A 7,156-nucleotide genomic window follows, 5' to 3' on the forward strand; every position below is an offset into this window, starting at 1 on the left:
CAACATGACTTCCAAGACAGGGTTACGTACCACTCTGAAGTAGTACGCATCCTTGTCATCCTACGATGTTTGGTAGTGACTTGATCTGAAGTCTCATGATCAATATCATAAGCTTCCACTTCAATTGGTGTAGGTGCCACAGGAACAACTCTTTGTGCCCTGCTATACACTAGCTGAAGTAACGGTTCAATAACCTCATCAAGTCTCCACCATCCTCCCACTCAATTCTTTCGAGAGAAACTTTTCCTCGAGAAAGGACCTGATTCTAGAAACAATCCCTTATTGCTTTCGAATCTGAGACAGCAGGTATACCCAACTGTTTTGGGTGTCCTATGAAGATGCATTTATCCGCTTTAGGTTCAAGCTTATCAACCTGAAACTTTTTCACATAAGCATCGCAGTCCCAAACTTTTAAGAAATGACAGCTTAGGTTTCTCTAAACCATAGTTCATACGGTGTCATCTCATCGGAATTACGTGGTGCCCTATTTAAAGTGAATGTGGTTGTCTCTAATGCCTAACCCATAAATTATCGTGGTAATTCGATAAGAGACATCATGGTATGCATCATATCCAATAGGGTGCAGTTATGATGTTCGGACACACCATCACACTATGGTGTTCCAGGCTGTATCAGCTGTGAAACAATTTCCACAATGTCTTAATTCTGTGCCAAACTCGTAATTCAGATATTCATCTCTATGATCATATCATAGATATTTTATCCTCTTGTCACGATGATCTTTCAACTTCACCCTGAAATTACTTGAACCTTTCAATAATTCAGACTCGTGATTCATCAAGTAAATATACTCAACATCTACTCAAATCATCTGTGAAGTAAGAACATAACGATATCCACTACATGCCTCAGCACTCATTGGACTGCACACATCAAAATGTATTACTTCCAACAAGTTGCTTTCTTGTTCCATTTTACTGAAAACGAGGCTTTCAGTCATCTTGCCCATGTGGTATGATTTGCATGTCTCAAGTGATTCAAAATCAAGCGAGTACAAAACGGTCCATTTGCATGGAGTTTCTTCATGCATATATACCAATAGACATGGTTCGCATGTCCCAAAAACTTTTCAAAAACGAGTGAGCCCAAAGATCCATCAACATGGAGCTTCTTCATGCGTTTTATACCGATATGACTTACGTGGCAGTGCCACAAGTAGGTGGTACTATCATTACTATCTTTTGGCATGAACATGTGTATCATTACGATCGAGATTCAATAAACCATTCATTTTAGGTGTAAGACCATTGAAGGTATTATTCAAATAAACAGAGTAACCATTATTCTCCTTAAATGAATAACCGTATTGCGATAGACATAATCCAATCATGTCTATGCTCAACGCAAACACCAATCTCGATGGTAGAGGGAGCGTGCGATGCTTGATCATATCAACATTGAGAACACTTCCAACACATATCGTCAGCTCACCTTTAGCTAGTCTCCGTTTATTCCGTAGCTTTTATTTCGAGTTACTAACACTTAGCAACCGAATCGGTATCTAATACCCTGGTGCTACTAGGAGTACTAGTAAAGTACACATTAACATAATGTATATCCAATATACTTCTATCGACCTTGCCAGCCTTCTAATCTACCAAGTATCTAGGGTAGTTCTACTCCAGTGGCTGTTCCCTTTATTACAGAAGCACTTAGTCTCGGGTTTGGGTTCAACCTTGGGTTTCTTCACTAGAGCAGCAGCTGAATTGCCGTTTTATGAAGTATCCCTTCGTGCCCTTGCCCTTCTTGAAACTAGTGGTTTCACCAACCATCAACAATTGATGCTCCTTCTTGATTTCTACTTTTGTGGTGTCAAACATCACGAACATCTCAAGGATCATCATACATGTCCCCGATATATCATAGTTCATCACGAAGCTCTAGCAGCTTGGTGGTAATGACTTCAGAGAAACATCACTATCTTATCTGGCAGATCAACTCCCACTTGATTCAAATGATTGTTGTACTCAGACAATCCGAGCACAAGCTCAACAATTGAGCTTTTCTCCTTAGTTTGCAGGTTAAGAAAATCGTCGGAGGTCTTGTACCTCTTGACGTGGGCACGAGCCTGAAATTCCAATTTCAGCCCTCAAAACATCTCATATGTTTCGTGAAGTTTCAAAAACGTCTTTGGTGCCTCAACTCTAAACCGTTTAACTGAACTATCATGTAGTTATCAAAACGTGTATGTCAGATGTTCGCAACATCCACAGACAACGTTCGAGGTTTAGCACACTGAGCGGTGCATTAAGGACATAAGCCTTCTATGAAGCAATGAGGACAATCCTCGGTTTACGGACCTAGTCCGCATAATTGCTACTATCAACTTTCAACTAATTTTTCTCTAGGAACATATCTAAACAGTAGAACTGAAACGCGAGCTACGACATAATTTGCAAAATCCTTTTTGACTATGTTCAGGATAATTAAGTTCATCTTATGAACTCCCACTCAGATAGACATCCCTCTAGTCATCTAAGTGATTACATGATCCAAGTCAACTAGGCCGTGTCCGATCTGTGCGTGAGACGGACTAGTCAACATCGGTGAACATCTTCATGTTGATCGTATCTTCTATACGACTCATGCTCGACCTTTCGGTCTTCTGTGTTCCGAGGCCATGTCTGTACATGCTAGGCTCGTCAAGTTAACCCTAAGTGTTTTTGCATGTGTAAAATTGTCTTACACCCGTTGTATGTGAACGTAAGGATCCATCACACCCGATTAACACGTGGTGCTTAGAAACGACGGACTGTAGCAACGGTGCACAGTTAGGGGAGAACACTTCTTGAAATTTTAATGAGGGATCATCTTATTTACTACCGTCGTTCTAAGCAAACAAGATGCATAAACATAATAAACATCACATGCAATTATATAGTAGTGACATGATATGGCCAATATCATATAGCTCCTTCGATCTCCATCTTTGGAGCTCCATGATCATCTTGTCACCGGCATGACACCATGATCTCCATCATCATGATCTCCATCATCGTGTCTTCTTGAAGTTGTCTCGTCATCGACATGCAAGTCGTGATTCCCTTGACAAGAACATGATCAATCTCATACATCACATATATCATTCATCACATCCTTTTGGCCATATCACATCACATAGCATACCCTGCAAAAACAAGTTAGACGTCCTCTAATTGTTGTTTGCATGTTTTACGTGGCTGCTATGGGTTTCTAGCAAGAATGTTTCTTACCTACGCAAAGACCACAACGTGATATGCCAATTGCTATTTACCCTTCATAAGGACCCTTTTCATCGAATCCGATCCGACTAAAGTGGGAGAGACAGACACCCGCTAGCCACCTTATGCAACTAGTGCATGTCGTGTAAGGTCGGTCCGGGCCGCTTCATCCCACGATGCCGCCGAATCAAGATAAGACTAGTAAAGGCAAGCATATTGAACAAAATCAACGCCCACAACTACTTTGTGTTCTACTCGTGCATAGAATCTACGCAATAGACCTAGCTCATGATGCCACTGTTGGAGAACGTAGCATAAATTCAAAAATTTTCCTACGTGTCACCAAGATCTATCTATGGAGAGACCAACAACGAGGGGAAGGAGAGTGCATCTACATACCCTTGTAGATCGCTAAGCGGAAGCGTTCAAGTGAACGGGGTTGATGGAGTCGTACTCGTCGTGATTCAGATCACCGATGATCCTAGTGCCGAACGGACGGCACCTCCGCGTTCAACACACGTACAGCCCGGTGACGTCTCCCACGCCTTGATCCAGCAAGGAGAGAGGGAGAGGTTGAGGAAGACTCCATCCAGCAGCAGCACAACGGCGTGGTGGTGATGGAGGAGCGTGGCAATCCTGCAGGGCTTCGCCAAGCACCACGGGAGAGGAGAAGAACTTGGGAGAGAGGGAGGGCTGCACCAAAGGCATAAGGGGTGTCTCAAGAGGCCCTTCTACCCCCACTATATATAGGGAGCCCAAGGGGGGGTGCGCCAGCCCTAGGAGATCCAATCTCCTAGGGGGCGGCGGCCAGGGGAGGTTTCCCTCCCCACCAAGGCACCTAGGAGGTGCCTTCCCTCCTTGGGACTCTTCCTTAGGGTTCCCCCTTCACCCTAGGCGCATGGGCCATAAGGGAAGTGGCGCCCCAGCCCACGTTGGGCTGGATCCCTTCCCACTTCAGCCCATGGGACCCTCCGGGATAGGTGGCCCCACCCGGTGGGCCCCGGGGACCCTTCCGGTGGTCCCGGTACAATACCAATGACCCCGAAACTTGTCCCGGTGGCCGAAATAGGACTTCCTATATATTAATCTTTACCTCCGAACCATTCCGGAACTCCTCGTGACGTCCGGGATCTCATCCGGGACTCCGAACAACATTCGGTAACCACATACAAGCTTCCTTTATAACCCTAGCGTCATCGAACCTTAAGTGTGTAGACCCTACGGGTTCGGGACACATGCAGACATGACCGAGACGTTCTCCGGTCAATAACCAACAGCGGGATCTGGATACCCATGTTGGCTCCCACATGTTCCACGATGATCTCATCGGATGAACCACGATGTCAAGGACTTAATCAATCCCGTATACAATTCCCTTTGTTGAGCGGTATTGTACTTGCCCGAGATTCGATCGTCGGTATCCCGATACCTTGTTCAATCTCGTTACCGGTAAGTCTCTTTACTCGTTCCGTAACACATCATCCCGTGATCAACTCCTTGGTCACATTGCGCATATGATGATGTCCTACCGAGTGGGCCCAGAGATACCTCTTCGTTTACACGGAGTGACAAATCCCAGTCTCGATTCATGCCAACCCAACAGATACTTTCGGAGATACCTGTAATGCACCTTTATAGTCACCCAGTTACGTTGTGACGTTTGATACACCCAAAGCATTCCTACGGTACCCGGGAGTTGCACAATCTCATGGTCTAAGGAAATGATACTTGACATTAGAAAAGCTTTAGCATACGAACTACATGATCTTTGTGCTAGGCTTATGATTGGGTCTTGTCCATCACATCATTCTCCTAATGATGTGATCCCGTTATCAATGACATTCAATGTCCATGGTCAGGAAACCGTAACCATCTATTGATCAACGAGCTAGTCAACTAGAGGCTTACTAGGGACATGGTGTTGTCTATGTATCCACACATGTATCTGAGTTTCCTATCAATACAATTATAGCATGGATAATAAACGATTATCATGAACAAGGAAATATAATAATAACCAATTTATTATTGCCTCTAGGGCATATTTCCAACACTACGAGCCACACACAAACTTCACGGATCAAAACCAACAAAATCTCAACACACGAACAAATCACAAAAAAAAAATTGGGGCTATTTTTGTGGGGATTTTCGGATTAGGACGAAAAATAACAAAATCAAGCTAGAAAAACGAAGAGGGGCTCCGAAATCGTGATCAACCTTGCTCATGATACCAAGATGATGTAGGGCGAAACCCTAGGTGGCCGATCTTTCATGAAAGGAGCGGAACCCAAAGAGAAACACGAAGAACACGAGGGGGATTCACGAGGGAAAACACAAGAGCAACACTCAAACCAACAAGATTCGATTACACATGTGCTAGATCCTCAAAACACAAAGAGATACACGATGATCCAAGGTCAACAAAGGACGATACAAGTAACCGGTTCTTCTCCTAGAAGGAGGTCTTGATGGGGCCGCCCAAGAGGGGGTCTTGAATCCAAGTTGATCTTCTCCGAAGAGGGGCCGCAGTCTCTCTCGAGGAGGAGATCGGTATGGATGAGCGAAGCTCTATCTCGAAGTATGAGCTAAACCAACGATGCCCTAGCTAGGATGAATGGGGGTCTATTTATAGTCTAAGTGCAAAAGGGGGCGAAGTGAAAGGGTACATGGGCCTCGGGCCCGAGTGGCTGAGCGCAGGCAGGGCCGGAAGTTCCGGGCTAGGCCGCAAGTTCCGGGCGCCGGAGGTTCCGGGGAGGGTCTGGCCTAACCAGAGAGATGGCGCGGTGGAGTTGTGCTGGCATCCGGGGGCCGAAAGGTCCGGGCAGGCCGGAAGTTTCGGGCGCCGGAAGGTCCGGGGCGGGGTCCGGGCTAACCCGAGAGTTGGCACGCATGGGCTGGTCGGAGTCGTCGAAGGCCGGAAGCTCCGGGTCGACCGGAAGGTCCGGGGAGCGGAAGTTCCAGGCTCTGGCCGGAAGTTCTGGGCTGTCCAGAGAGTTGACGCCTACCTCTTCTTCTTCTCCGTCTTCTCGTCCATCTTCCTCTTCTTCTTGTCCTTGCTCCTTAGCTTCTCCATTGTACCTGAGTATGCACAAAGTATCCATATGAGGTAGTAGCCATGCTTCATGCGCATCGAAGTGGAATTGTGAGAGGAGAGATGTCACCTCGGTTTCAAAGGCTCTTGCACGTGATCGAGTCATGGGTCCGGTAGGCTCTTGATGAGACGATGGTAGGTCCATGGGGATGACCTTGGGATGCTCCGCATCAGAACACCGCATGTAGGCCATCTGGGCCAGGGACTTTTAGATCGCCAATTGAGAATAGGGCCTTTCTCACTTCTTCTGCAGTGTACGGTGCCATAAGGGAATTGTTCATCACCTCAGTTACTCGATTGTGTACCTTACTCAGAACATTAACGCCTGGGAGTTGAACTTGCGATGTGAACAAAATTTTAAAATAACCAGATATGATAGTATTTAGATCATCAATCTCTTCCTTCCAGGCTCCTGTATCATCCAGAAGCCGCTTAATACAATTTCTTTTTTTCCGAGCGGTCGCCGCCTTATGGAAGAACGACGTATTTCTGTCCCCATGGAGAAGCCAATTGGCCCGACCCCTTTGCAGCCAAATTAACTCCTCTTGATCAAGAAAGTTTTCGACAAGGATCTGGGTCTCCGTTAGTTTCTGCCGCACCTCGGCTGTTAACGCACCTCTTCTCAACTTCTCCATGTATTTGTGCTATTTATTTATTCTTTTCTTTGGCCCCTTAAGTGTGTCTCTATCCCACTTGTGCAAATCATCCTTGACTGATTTTGTTCTATCTGCTAATGATGGCCCGGCACCAGCTAACTTAGCTCTTTCCCAAGCAGTACGAACAATCTCATCCACCGTAGATTGACTTAACCATCTTGCTTCAAACCTCCTTTCTCCTGTTG

This window comes from Triticum dicoccoides, chromosome 5A (assembly GCF_002162155.2).
Source record: "Triticum dicoccoides isolate Atlit2015 ecotype Zavitan chromosome 5A, WEW_v2.0, whole genome shotgun sequence".
Classification (NCBI taxonomy): domain Eukaryota; kingdom Viridiplantae; phylum Streptophyta; class Magnoliopsida; order Poales; family Poaceae; genus Triticum; species Triticum dicoccoides.